We start from the raw sequence: 15,107 nt of genomic DNA, 5'->3' as shown, positions 1-15,107 counted from the left end.
AGAAACATAATTTCAACCTTTGACTCTTACCCTTTGTTTGGCTGTAATGACCAAAATTTTTTGTTTCGGTGTGTAGACCAGACCAGTTCAACAAACCCCCTTGTTCCATATTGATCAAAATTTCGGTTTGTACTAGGGTGTACCAACGTTCCAGGCGAAATATATGCTTTAGTTCAACTTAAAAAAACTGATTTTTTGTTTTATCAATTATTCGGTTCTTCTCTCTAAATCTCTTGCAATCTCGTATCTAATTGTCGAGTAACAAATATCCAAGGGAACGAAAAAAGAAAAGCCTTTGTTTGCTTTGTAAATGGAAACGAAATAGAAAAAAAAAAAAAACCATATATTTTTAGGTATAAATGAAATAAGGAAGGAAGAAAAAAAGAAATTAAAGCCTTTTTTTTGGTTGGTAAATATATGGTGCCATATAGCGCTATGTGCATATTTGTTATTTCAATCTTCATACTTAATGCAGATATGAAAATTAGGACAGACAAAATAATGTATTTGTCCTAATTTTATAATATGTAATGACATTTTTTTTTTTTGGCTACGAAAAAATGTTAGAGGACATGTAATGGTGTAATTTGAGTTCTACCTATACAATGCAATGTTAATTCTTTTAAATAAAAGCTTGTGTATAACCACCGCGATGGTCACTCCACAAGTATAAATGCTTGTGAGGTGTGAGGAGTAAGGACCGGAGTTCAAATCTCTAGGAGAGAGTTTCACACACATAAACACTTAGATTAGGCTAGAATATAAATTCTATCTTGCATAATAAAATAAAATAAAATAAAATAAAAGCTTGTGTATATCGGAGACCACATTTATTAGTATAATTATTGCAGCGTCCAATTAATAGAAAATAAAGAACCAAAAGATTACATGCATATACAAAATCAGTACAATTATTGTAGTAACCGATTACACTCATTTTTCAATTGCAATGTAATTTTCCTAAGGACATGTCAGATTTATAATGCAGTAAAATTTAACTTCCTTCAAAAAATTAACCTGCCTTGTAATTGACTGTAACATTACAAAATAAAGTCACTGTTCAACTTCCTTCAAAATACCTGTCTAGTAATTTAACTTCCTTCAAAAGATTTGTTGCCTTAACCGCTTGGGCAATTACATATGTCACTGTTTAATAATACCTCAAAATATTTTGTTGCCCTAATAGTTTGGGCAACAAAATAATAAAAATGCTTGCACAAGTAATTGACAATAACATCACAAAATAATAGTTGCCTTAAGAGTTTGGGCAATTACATGACAAACTACATGCCTAAGTAATTGGCAATAGTTCAGAAACAAATATAAACAAAAAGTCATAAAAACACTTTTTTGAAGTTATGTTGCTAGAATTAACTAAGTTCTGTTGATTTGTTGACTACTAAAAATTTTGCTGCTTTGTTGACTACCATTAGCTCCTGCTCTATATCTCTTCAAGTTCCCCTCAACGTTGGCTGCCTGAAACATGACCATTAGACTTTCTTTCCAAAAAACAAGTTTGTATAAGTAATAAATATATTGTATATAACACACATTCATTGCTTTGTTGGATGCTAAATGCGCTATCTACTTTCACTCTGAATCCCATGAAGCGCTCCTCAGAGTTGGAAGCCTGCATGTAAAGAACATTAGCATTGTACACAATTTACTGAATTAATGATCTAATTAAAATGAATTCCCCTTCCTTCTGCCACTCGTTTTTGACTTGCCTTTGCCCTTGTCATTTGCTGCCTTGCCTTTGCCCTTATAAGTTGCCACTATTGGTGGTTTTTAATTGCTCCTACAGGTCCTTCTTTTATGCCCCAATTGATGACAATGTGCACATCTTAAACTTGTTTGATTCCTTTTCATCCTATAAGGGTTATGTACTTCATCTTTATCCTTTCTTCTTCTGTTAATCTTAGGCTTCACTGGTTGAATTTTATGTATTGGAGGAAGTATTGCATCTCCATCTACGTCCGACCACAAATCAGGACCATTGCATGGTTGAATGTGATGTGAATATAAAGTAATATATGTATCCATCTTATAGAAGTCATGAGCATAATCCTTAGCCCGTTCTTTCCTAAAAGCTATTACGCTCACAGCATGCTTACAGGGGATCCCAATCAAATCCCACCTGTTGCAAGCACATGAATGTTTCTCCATATCAACCACAAACTGCTTCCCACAAGTATTCACCTCCCACTTCACTTTGCCCCACCTAACCAAATAGATGTGCAATCAATGCTAGCCTCTTTGTATTTCTCCAATTTTTGTTGGATCTTTTGACAAATAAAGCCTAAATACTTAGTCATTGAATTCCTATTCTTTCGGATCCTAATCATGAGATATCTTCTAATGGTTTCAAGCATAGTGACCAATGGCTTTTTTCTTGCACCCAAGATCTTAGAATAAACAATCTCACAAAGGTTATTTAATAGCATATCGCACCTTGGATAATAGGGGAAAGCATGCCTAGCCCACTAGTAGGCTAACTTACTCCTTAGCTCATCATGTGCATCCTTGCTCACTATTTCCATTTGCTTCATAAAACTTTCGAATGTTGGTCTTGTTGATGACTTAGCTGCCCCCCACATCAAGTCCTTTAACTCTTTTCCTTAATGGTTCTTCTTGAAGTAAACGAACAAATATCTCACACAAAATCTATGGTATGCGTCTAGCACCACATTAGCTAAAGTAGGAAGTAACCCTTTCTGTCGGTCTAAAATAAAGCACCATCCATGGATTCCTATAGGCCCTATATCACCTATTAAATTTTCCAAAAACCATGTCCAAGTCTCCTTATTCTTTGCTTCAGTAATAGCATAAGTAATTGGGTATATACCATCATTTATATCTATACCCACAGCTGCTAGAAGTTAGCTAGCAACTTTATCCTTCAAATGACAAGAATCCAAGTTTATCAATGGTCTACAATCACCAACAAATCCCTCTTTACATGCACCTAAGTACACATAGATCCTCTTGAAATTATGACCAGGAATAGTAATTGTGACTCTAGTTGTGATACCTAGGTTAGACCTCATCAACTTTGCACAATAGCGCGTTACCTTGGTGTATTTCTTACCAAAGTCCTCTCTTGCCATGGCTTTAGCAATTTCTCTAGCTCTATATGCTTTTGACAAGGCAAGCTATACTTGTGCATCCCTCACCATTGTTGCAACCAAATCTTTAGCTTGGTAATCAATATTAGCCCGAAATTAGTTAACATACTTTTTTGCCACCCAATTTGCAAAAACCTATCTGCTATAGAAAGACCTACTACATGTATAAGTATCATATAATGCACTAATCTGGAAGTTTGCATCCTTATCAATACTTGCAAACACCTTTCAAGGACAACCTTCAACACATTTATACCTCACCCTAGACTTCTCATTTTTTGACAACTTGATGCCATATCCATTCTTTAACTTGTACGCTTGTGCAAACTCAAATACATAGAAATCTAATTGTTTCTCGAGAAAAAAAAATTGAGATCTAGAGAGAGAGAAGGGAGACTTATGAGGTTGTGGAGGTGTGAAGCGTGGGAGTGAGAAGTGAAGAAAAAAGAGAGAGTGAGGAAAAGAGAAAGAGAGAGAAGAATGGTGGAGGCTAATAGTCTAAACCTTAACACATTCATGATTTGATGTCAGTGAAAGTTCGCCATTTTCGCAAAGCTTTTTTTGCTTTGCTTTTGCTTTGATGTGTAGATTTTGATAATCAACTATGGAAAGTGTGAAGTGTGATTTGGAATTATGATTGGGATTTTTAAGCATTTTGTATCGTTCTCTCACTTTGAGTTTGATGATGAGTGCCCCATCGTATCTCTGTGTGTGTGAGAGAGAGAGATTATCATTAATAATTTAGATATTCCTACTGGTTACACTAATTTATATATATATATATATATATATATATATATATAAGAAAACAAAATGGTTTATTTATTTATTTATATGTGCTAATTGGCGGGTGTGACTATAACACGGGATTGGCGTGATGATTTTTTTTTTTTTTTTTACTTTTATAATTACGAAGAATTTAAATAGTAGTATTAAGTTACAGTGATTGCTCTTTATTTATTATCATATTAAAATATTGATTGATTTTTGACTTTTTTTTTGTTGAGAAAGTTTTAACATATGGCGTCCGCTTCTGATGATAGCTCTTTATCATCAGACCAAGACACTAGTCAGTTTTTGGTGTAGGCGGAGATTGAACCCCAGATCTCTTATACAACCATAAAAAACTTTACCAGTTGAGCTAACTGGAACCCACTTAAACGAAAAAGTGATATTAATGGTGGGTCTAGATGAAAATTAAAAAAAAACTGGACACAGCAACAGTTTATAAAAATATTATAAAATAATTTATGACTGTAATATTACTCTTATTATATTTTTAATATCAATTTAAAAAAAAATTGTTTATTACTAAACGTACTACTAATAAGCTGATTATTTTTTTTATATTCTTAAATATAATGATTTTTTTTTTTAAGGTGATTGACAAATCACGTGGAGGAAGGACTGGAGCGAGACCTAGCCAAACTAAAAGACGTATAATTATAAAGTGAAGCTTGTGTGTCATTGTCAAGGATTTTGTAGCTGTTGCCTCATAGGCGAGCACTACAAGATTAAAAAAAATGTCTTTTTTTGTTATGTTATATCATTCTATATAATTCTTTTGATTAGATTAGTATTTTAAATTTTATTAATTATATATTTTCTTTGTTTTTTTATTCACATCAAATTTTGTATATATATGTTTTGCATATAGTTAAAAATATTTAATAATGAGATGAGAAGATAATTATTGGTCTCTAATTATTTTTTGATATTTTGCAATCAATAATAATATAACAAGAGTACAAGGCAATATAGTTAGAGACTTGGATCCTTAATTTACAATGAAATTGTTTTAGGTAATCCTGAAAGGGCCGGAACATGAAAAAATGATGCTCTCTTCACTTATATTTGTCGTGGATTTCACCAAGAATTTTATAAACCGACCTCACAATGAATATAAAAAGAAGGAGCACCATTTTTCATGTAGAGTATTTAAAAATTACTCTTAATTGAAGGAAAATCATGTGTTTGTATTGTATACAAAATATACACAGCGAAAAAATAACGGATCTACTTCATACACAATTGTTAACATGCACTATGTAAGTTTCAGAATTTAAGAACAAGAAAGTGTACCTTAGAGCGGTGAATTTCAAAATTGAAGATCAGAAGCACTTGGGAACACTTTCAATCAAGGTGGTCGATACCGTACTGGCCAGTGCACTGGTACCGGTACACTTTTATTTTGTACCGGAAAAAATACCAGTCATACCGGCCATACCGGCCGATTTCGGGCAATACCGGCCGGTACAGAAAAAAGCTTTTTTTTTTTTTTTTTTTAAGTTTTGTAATTTTTGAATTTTTGTAAGGGCATAATGGTAACTTATTTACATTAACTTATTCGTATTATTTGTTTTTTTAGTATGCAATGAACAACTAAGCTTTCTATTTTTTATATTGTGTTTTTTTTTTCTTTTAATTGATACTAGAGTCTAAAATTATGAATAATTTGTTTAGAATTGAGGTAATGTTTTATGATAAACTTTTATATTTACTATAATATAAGTGAAATATCATATGCTTATAAACATGGTTCTAGAGATTTTGGTGTGTGTGTGTGTGTGTGTGTATATATATATATAATAGCGGTAAACTCGAAACGGTATACCGATATTGACCAGTATCCGAAATATATCGTACCGGTGGCCAAACCAGTACAGCCTCCGGTACGGTATTGACTTCCTTGCTTTCAATCTTTACTCCAATTCCACTAACGCCCAAGATGTGTGGTCTCTCAATTAGTTTCAAATGGAGAATGTCAAAGTGTCTAACACTTCTTACACCACTTCACAATAACGTTCTTACAATTCTCTTTCTCTATAGAAAAATCTGTATGTTTTTACCTTTGTATTTAATTGATTATCTAATTGGGCTGGCCTTTTGGGTCTTTCTAATTGGGCTTAAGTGTGTGGCTTGTAGTGAGACCAAAAAGGACCAATAAGACACTAGCTACAATGGGCCTTGGGACCAATTTATATAGTGGTATTAAATATAATTGCATTCTAGGCCTTATTATTAAATTATATCCCAAGACTTTATTGTACATGTAACTCCTTTATAAAATATTCGTAGTAACACAAAATCATAAATGTAGACTGCCACTTTGTAAATTACTACATTTTATCCTTGAGTACCCGGTTTAATCATTTAAATTATTCATTATATATTTATGAAATTCAATTTCATAAATATATACTCTAGCAACAATTTACTAAAGTAATTTGGTCTAACATTCTGAATAACAAACTCATCAAACTTATCTCAAGGGAATATTTTGTATCTCCGTTAAGAGACTATGAATCCTATCTTGAGAATATATATTTCATCAACATTAAATGTGGTTGCCCAACATACTGAGATTTTGACCGTCACTCTTGATCTCACTCTTGATATATCAAAGCAACCTACACCTTATGATCAAGTCCATTATTCTCTCAGGATTAGGAGTTCATGCAAATATAAGTCGTGAGTTTATTATTCATTTGACAGTCGTTAGGAGAATAATAAATCTCACACCGGTCCAGTTCAATATGTTTTAACTCTTAAAACATATCAACATATTAACTAGAAATCTCCATTTCCATGATCAAGATAAATCATCTTAGTTGATATGTTATAGTCTTCGTAGATGAAATGCCCAATTTCATCATCGACTACGAACTACAATTTTGAGTTTACAAAGAACTTGTAATTTATATCTTCTGTGACTTTTCACATAAATCACATACTATGCATCTCATGGACTATATGATAATGTCTCAATATTCATGTTACCATTATTTTTAGAAAATAATAAAACAACTTTATTAATTACAACATTAAGTCATACATAATGTCATACATAATAACATACATAGTATCATACAATAGGATTTAAGGACACTAATCCTAACATTAACAATATACTCTTCGATAAAAAAATTATGCTATACAATAAATATAACTTCAACCTAACCCTTTTTTTTTTTAATCTCTTGAAACCAAACCCATAGATTCTGTAATTGGGCCTGTCATGTATTGGATTTGTTACTATATTTGCTCTTTCAGTTCCAGAAAGATTTTTTCATTGAGCTTCTCATTTGGCTTGATAAAGAGTTTCATAAAATAATAATAATAATTGAATAAAAAATTGTTAATTGTATGTCGGCAATACAAATAATGTCAACCATTAGAGGCTGTGCTATTGCCTTATTGGTTACAGCTATAAATACTCAATCATCATTATGTCAAACAATTTTTGAAAATTTTGTTTATCCCCTGTTGAAGAAAAAAAAGTCAAGATTTTGTTCATAATAGTTGATCTTCCTCTAACCCAATAATAAGAAAATATGTACGGTTTTTTACATCCAAAATTGACTCATCATTGATTGAATCCATGACTTTAACATAACTTTTGATTAGGATGGCTAATCAATTTTAACGATAGATTAATATCGACCAACCTGGGATCAAAACACGTTTTAATTCTTAATTTTGAGGTTTTGTTCTTTCTCAAAAAAAAAAAAAGTTAAGGTTTTGTTAATTTGGATTTAATTAAGTCCTCAAATTTTTTTTTCCACTTCTAAGGATTTTCTCTTAATCAAATGATGGACTTAAGTCAAATACTTGGTATTTTACTAAGTCCTGACTTAATTTTATATTTGGGTGAGATAATTTATTTAATCATTAGGAAGAGTCAAGAACCATGTTTATTTGGAAATTCCTTTGATCTGATCTACAGACCCTCTCACTAATCCTAACAACCATGCATGGATCCCGGGGTCAAGCCCAACCTGAAACAAAACTCATTAGGAAACCCCATATGCCCTACAACCAACCAGACATGGGCCAGAAAAACAACCCAAAAAGTAAGACCTTGAATCCAAAGGCCACTGTCTTGGGTCATGCTGCTAACACAAAGTCCACAGACCCTCTTGTTATTGGGGTAGCCTTTAATTCTCTAGCTTCTAGTTGCCCCAGGCCATGCATGGCTATCAAAGCCTCGTTATGGGCCAGAAGGTAAAGCGTTATGGCAATTTCCTTGTGTTCTCGTCTTTTAGTACTGTTTTCCACCATAACAGTGATGTTTTGGTCCTACTAAGTTCCTCCCATATTTATAGCAATTGTGGTGTAGGTGCCCTTCTTGGCCATGGCTTTAGCTCCCACTTCACAAGTGGGATCTCTCCAGTTGCCATTGGAAATCTCTACTTAAGAGATGAGAATGTATCGATCTATCAGAGATGTTATCTTCATGATAGAAGAAAGTGTCTCTATTCTAATTCTCACTGTTAGAGATTGTTAACGTGTGTATAGTATTGTGGGCTTGGCCCAACTAGTTTACTTACTTGTATAGCATACATTGTACTACACTCTTATTTGTACTGCACTCATATTTACTTGTACTGCACTCATATGCCTCCTATATAAAGACACTCATGTATATTGTTTCAGTGAGAAATACAATACTATTGAATTAAGTATTTCTAACATGGTATCAGAGTCACTGTTCTGACCTTTTTTTTAGCAGTCTTGTCTTTTATTGGTGTTACTCCATTCTTAACATCACTTCCGCCGTCACAAAAATTGCTGCAGCCTTTCGCCGTTGAAACCTTCGACGGCTTCTAGACATCATCCTTGGGTTTCGGACCTGTAGCAGTCATCGTTGAGGAGTTTTACACTGCAAAGACCACTGCCTCTTTCTGCACCGCCATGACACCTACTCCGATCCATTTTCTGAAGGTACCACTGAGATCGTCTTGCACCGATCTATAACTTGGTGGAAGCCGTGAAGCCATCAGAGCTTGCACGCGCCCTCACGCGCCGCTCGAAGATCCTGCGTTGCATCCCACGCGCCTCACGCACTGTCTTCAGTCCCAGCTGACATCATCAGTGCCACGTCAGCCCTAACTTACGTCAGCATCCAGCCACCTACTAACGTCAGCGACACGGCATCTTGTTGACGTCATTATCTCGGACCGTTGACCGTTGACTCTTTTAGAGTTGACTTTTTGCAGTCCAGGTTCTCCTTACTCAGTTTTCGAGTAGATTTCATTTTTGCAGTCTGTTTTTGCATATTGTGTCTCTAAATGGATAAAAAGGATGTTTTTCTTCCTCGCCCCATCAATACTGTATTGGAGGGGACTAGGAATTACTTATCTTGGTCTCAAGCTATGCGCAATTTTCTTAAGGGTCACATGCTTTGGCATTATTGTACTGGTGCAATCACTATTCCTGTGAAGGGGGCAAGTAAAGAAGATACTGCCTTCCTCAGTTGCATGATTGAATGGGATAGTCATAATCACATGATCCTCACATGGATTCGAAACACTTCCATTCCCTCCATCTCCAATCTACTGGGCAGCTTTGATGATGCGAAATCAGCATGGGATATGTTGGCCAAAAGATACTCTACTACTCATGGATCTATGAAATATTAGTTAGTGGTTGAATCGCATCAACTCAGGCAAGAACCGGAGCAGTCCATCAATGACTACTATGATTAGCTTTGCTTCATTTGGGACCAAATTGACATTTCTGATCCAACTTGGGCATGCTCAAAAGATGCTCAACAATATGCTGCTATTAGAGATGAATTTCGTCTCTATGAGTTCCTGATATCACTCCACAAGGATTATGAGCCCATTCGAGGTCAGCTTTTTAATCGTAGTCCTTCTCCCTCTCTTGATACTGCTGTGAACGAGTTTGTAAGAGAAGAAACTCGCCTTGCAACTCTTTAAGCCCAGGATAAGTTTAATGTTCTGGCCTTTACTCCTTCTACTCCACCCATAGAGTAACCTCAGCACTCAGGTGATCCCTCTGGCTCCAGCAATCGTCACAGACAGACCAACAAAAAGTTCTGCAACTATTGCAAGCGTCCTGGCCACACTATTGAGACTTGTTACTGTCGCAACAAATCTACTGCTACAGTTGCTAATACTGAGTCTACTCCGCCAATGCCTCCCATTTCAGTTGAGTCCCAGTCTTCTGGATCCACTATCAACCTCTCACCCCTGAACTACAGGAGATCATAGCTCAAGCTGTTCGTATGGCTGGTAATTCATCTCTTTCCACTGCTCTCTCAGTTTTATCCGGTAAGTCTCAAACTTAGCTTTTTGATTCTGCTTGTTGCAATCACATGACACCTCACTCATCCTTATTCTCCAAACTTGACCCTGCACCACATCCCCTAAATATTCACATATCTGATGGTTCCACCATGCATGGGAATAGTCTAGGTTTTGTTTCGACCTCCAACCTCTTTGTTCTTGAGGTCTTCCTTGTCCCTGACCTATCCTATAATTTGTGTTCTGTGGGACAATTAGCTGAACTAGGTTATCGCTTTATTTTTTAATATTCTGGGTGTATTGTGTAGGATCCGAGGACGGGACAAGAGCTTGGGACTGGCCCTAGAGTTGGGCGTATGTTTCTTGTGGACAATCTTCATCTTCCACTTGTTGCTCCGGTGTCTGTTGCTGCTGCTGCCACTGCGGTGTCTTCCTTACCCTTTCTCTCACTTTGGCACTCTCGTCTTAGTCATGCACCCTCTTCTCGGGTACAACAGTTAGCTTCTAAGGGTCTATTAGGTTCTATGTCCAAAGACAATTTTGATTGTACTTCATGCCAGTTAGGAAAACAACCAACTTTACCTTTTAATAATAGTGATTTTATTTCTAATAGTATTTTTGAGTTAATTCATTCTGATGTTTGGGGACCTTCTCCTGTTGCTAGTATTGGTGGATCTCGATATTTTGTTGTTTTTATCGATGATTATTCTCGTTACAATTGGATCTTTCCTATGAAATCTCGTTCTGAAATTTTGCCAATATACAATAACTTTGCAAAAATGGTTGAAACCCAATTCTCCAAACGAATCAAACTTTTTCGTTCTGATAATGCTCTTGAATATACTCAATATGCTTTTCAAGCTCTGTTACACTCCTATGGCACTGTACATCATCTAACCTGTCCAGGTACCTCTTAGCAAAATGGTCGAGCTGAACGAAAACTTCATCATATTCTTGACACTGTTTGTTCTCTTCTTCTTTCTGCCAAAGTTCCTCCCCCATTTTGGGTTGAAGCTACTCTACATGCTGTTCACACTATTAACCGCATTCCAAGCACTGTCATCCATAATCAAACTCTGTATGAGTGCCTCTTTGGGTCACCCCCTGACTATCATCACCTTCGCTCCTTTGGATCTGCTTATTTCGTTCTTCTTCAGCCTCATGAGCACAACAAACTTGAGCCTCAATCTAGATTTTGTTGTTTCCTTGGTTATGGCGAAACACAAAAAGGGTATCGGTGTTATGATCCTGTCTCTCATTGTCTTCGTGTTTTTCGTAATGTTGTCTTCTGGGAACACCACTTGTTTGTTGAACTCTCTCATTTTCGTTCTTCCCTAACTACCTCATTTGTACTCGAAGTCTTTCTAGAGGAGTCTCATGTTCCTTCTCCAAATCCTCTTGATCCTCCTTTGGACTTCTCTATTCAACCTCTAGATCTTTTTTATGTTTATTCTGGACAGGTCGAAGATGAACAGGTTGATGACGAGCTACCCACTAACCCGGGTAAGATCCATTCCTACACATTTACTTGATTATCATTGTTACACTGCCCTTGCTACACTCCACGAGCCTCAAACCTATCGTGAGGCCTCCACTGACCCTTTATGGCAAATTGCAATGAAAGAGGAACATGATGCATTAACCAAAAACCATACTTGGGACCTGGTTACTCTCCTTCCTAGACAGTCTGTGGTTGGTTGTAAGTGGATCTACAAGATTAAGACTCGCTCTGATGGGTCCATTGAGCGTTATAAGGCTCGTCTTGTTGCAAAAGGTTTTACACAGGAATATGGGATTGATTATGAAGAGACCTTTGCTCTAGTTGCTCGCATCTCATCTGTTCGTGTCCTCCTGGCTGTTGCTGCTGCTAGAAAATGGGATCTTTTTCAGATGGATGTTAAAAATGCATTCCTTAATGGGGATTTGAGTGAAGAAGTTTACATGCAACCTCCTCCAAGTCTCTCTATTGAATCCAACAAGGTTTGCCGCCTTCAACGTGCATTGTATGGTCTTAAACAAGCTCCATGAGCTTGGTTTGCAAAATTTAGCTCTACCATCTTTCGCTTGGGTTACACTGCCAGTCCTTATGATGCTGCCTTATTTCTTCGTCGCACCGATAAAGGCACCATTTTACTTTTCCTCTATGTGGATGATATGATCATAATTGGTGATGACCTTAGTGGCATACAAGAACTCAAAGATTTTCTCAGTTAGCAGTTTGAGATGAAAGATCTTGGACACCTTAGCTATTTCTTGGGTCTTGAAATCACTCATTCCTTAGATGGTCTTTATATTACTCAAGCCAAGTATGCCTCTGACCTTTTGTCTCGTGCTGGACTCACTGACAGCAAGACTGTTGACATCCTTGGGGGGGGAAACCATTGTCTAATCCTTCTCTTTATAGACGATTGGTTGGCAGTCTAGTCTATCTCACAGTTACTCGTCCAGACATTTCCTATACTGTTCATCAGGTCAGCCAGTATTTGTCTGCTCCACGGTCGACTCACTATGCTGCTGTTCTGCGCATTCTTCGATACTTGAAGGGCACTCTCGTCCATGACCTTTTCTACTCAGCTCAGTCTCCTCTTGTACTCCGTGCATTCTCTGATGCTGATTGGGCAGGAGATCCCACTGATCGTAGGTCCACCACTGGCTATTGTTTTCTCTTTGGCTCTTCCTTGATTTCCTAGCGAAGTAAGAAACAAACCTTTGTGCCCTGCTCCAGTACTGAAGCAGAAAATCGTGCTCTTGCTGATACCACATCTGAGCTCCTTTGGCTACGATGGCTTCTCAAGGACTTAAGTGTGTCTACGTCCTCTGCTACTCCTTTTTATTATGATAATTAGAGTGCCATTCAAATTGCTCACAATGATGTCTTTCATGAACGGACTAAGCATATCGGGATTGATTGTCATTTTATCCATTATCATCTTGTTCATGATGCTCTCAAGCTCTTCTCCGTCTCCTCCAAAGATCAACTTGCAGACATCTTCACCAAGTCCCATCCTAAGGGACGCCTTCGTGATTTAGTTGACAACCTTAATCTGGTCTCACATCCACCTTGAGGTTGAGGGGGGCTGTTAACGTGTGTATAGTATTGTGGGCTTGACTCAACTAGTTTACTTACTTATATAGCACATATTGTACTACACTCTTACTTGTATAGCACTCATATTTACTTGTACTGCACTCATATGCTTCCTATATAAAGGCACTCATGTATAGTGTTTCAGTGAGAAATACAATATTATTGAATTCAGTATTTCTAATAGAGATATTGCAAGTAAGCGGTTGCCTAAAGATAAAGTGGAGAAATTGAAGAAGACCAAGTATGGGATGAGATATGAGCAGATTTCTCTTGCTGCAACAATGACATGTGTCAAACTTCAAGCTTCACTTGGGGCATCATTTATTTGGATATCTGGTGGATCAAGTTTGGTTCAATTTTTGATCAAAGAAACTCTTCCTTCTTGGTTTCTATCAATCCATGGATTAAGGCATGAAGGTGGAGAATCTGGAGGTATGGTTGCGATGCTAGGGGGTTATGCGCTGGCATACTTTGTTGTGCTTTGTGGTACATAAGTACATTTGCTTGGGGATAAGAATGACAACGGGTTGGGTTCGGGCTGGGTTTCTTTATGCCCAAACCCGACCCGCGCATCTACCCCGAAAACCCAAACCCACCCCGTTTAATAAACGGGTTTTTTTTTCTGCGCCTTAGACCTGCCCCGTCAGGCCCCACGAGCCCCGCCTAGCCCATGCCAATTTGTGGCACAATCCAAAAAAAAAGTGCCTGAAGCCTTAAACCTCCACAAACCTAGATTAGAAATCCCAAAAAAAACCCCAAGATCAGGTTCATCAATCTTAGATCAAAAACCCAAAAAAAAAAAAAAAAAAACCCCAACACACCAAGATCATGTTCATTAACCTAGATCGAAAACCTAAAGACAAAAACCCCAAGATCATATTCTTCAATCGGACCAGAGTAGCAACTAAAAGCTCAAAAACAAACACCAAAATTTTAGATTTTTTAATTTCCCTTTCAAAATCACAAACACAAACATAAATCCTAACACAAACACAAAAATCACAAACCCAAACCAGATGCTCAAAAAAAAAAAAAAACCCAAACCCTAACAATCCCAAAGGTCCCAAACCCTAATGAACCCAAACAAGAATGGCAAAAAAAGAAAAGAAAAAAGAGAGGAACATATTGTGATATTGAAGGCGCAGGGAGGAGGGAGAGTAGGAGCGATTGAGGGGGTGACGATGAGGCAGTGAATGTGGCTGTGCCGGTTGGTGAGAGTGATGGCTTGAGGAGTTGAGGGCAGCGATGGTAAGGCTGTGGCCATGTGGCTGTGGCTGTGGGCGTGGGCATGGCCGTGTGGCTGTGGCCTGCTTGCTCACTCCCAAGAACAGGAGATCGTAGCAATATAATTCTCGGAGTACCGAGGTCGAACCACAAGGAGCAGGGTAAATTTAAAGACAATATAATTAAATAATAATTTGGGTGAAGAAGAAAAATAATTTTGGGTGAAGAAGAAAAATAATTTTTCTTGGTGATTGTTTACAAGAATAATAATAAAAACTGATTCAAATCAATAATGTAAATACTAGGGCATCGGGGTGTTTTCCTATATCGATATGAGATTCTTTGTGATCTAAGAAAATATCTATTTCAAAATTGATTGTTCTTATGCAATTAAAAACTTATGATTCGATTGAACTGAGACAATTCAAGAACATATGATAACCTTGATTAATAATGCGGTTAGAAAATTTTTTCAGAAAAACCCATTCACTTTAAAATCTGATTTCTATTTGAAACTATTAGAAATTCATCTAAACAATAAGAAAAACATGATTGAACTTATTGAAAGCACGGAAGAACTAATACATCAAAAGAAATCTAATTGAACAATCAAATATGTTG

General features: G+C 36.6%; 1 pseudogene; it reads left to right on the top strand.

Annotated features, from left to right (window-relative positions):
• The first annotated feature begins 7,953 nt into the window (after positions 1–7,953).
• Positions 7,954–13,756, top strand: LOC142620805 (mediator of RNA polymerase II transcription subunit 33B-like; annotated as a pseudogene).
• The last annotated feature ends 1,351 nt before the right edge of the window (positions 13,757–15,107 follow it).

The sequence above is a fragment of the Castanea sativa genome, chromosome 12 (genome assembly GCF_040712315.1).
Source record: "Castanea sativa cultivar Marrone di Chiusa Pesio chromosome 12, ASM4071231v1".
Taxonomy (NCBI): Eukaryota; Viridiplantae; Streptophyta; class Magnoliopsida; order Fagales; family Fagaceae; genus Castanea; species Castanea sativa.
The sequence above is the reverse complement of the archived record's forward strand: the minus strand, read 5'-3'. Positions and strand labels throughout refer to the sequence as shown.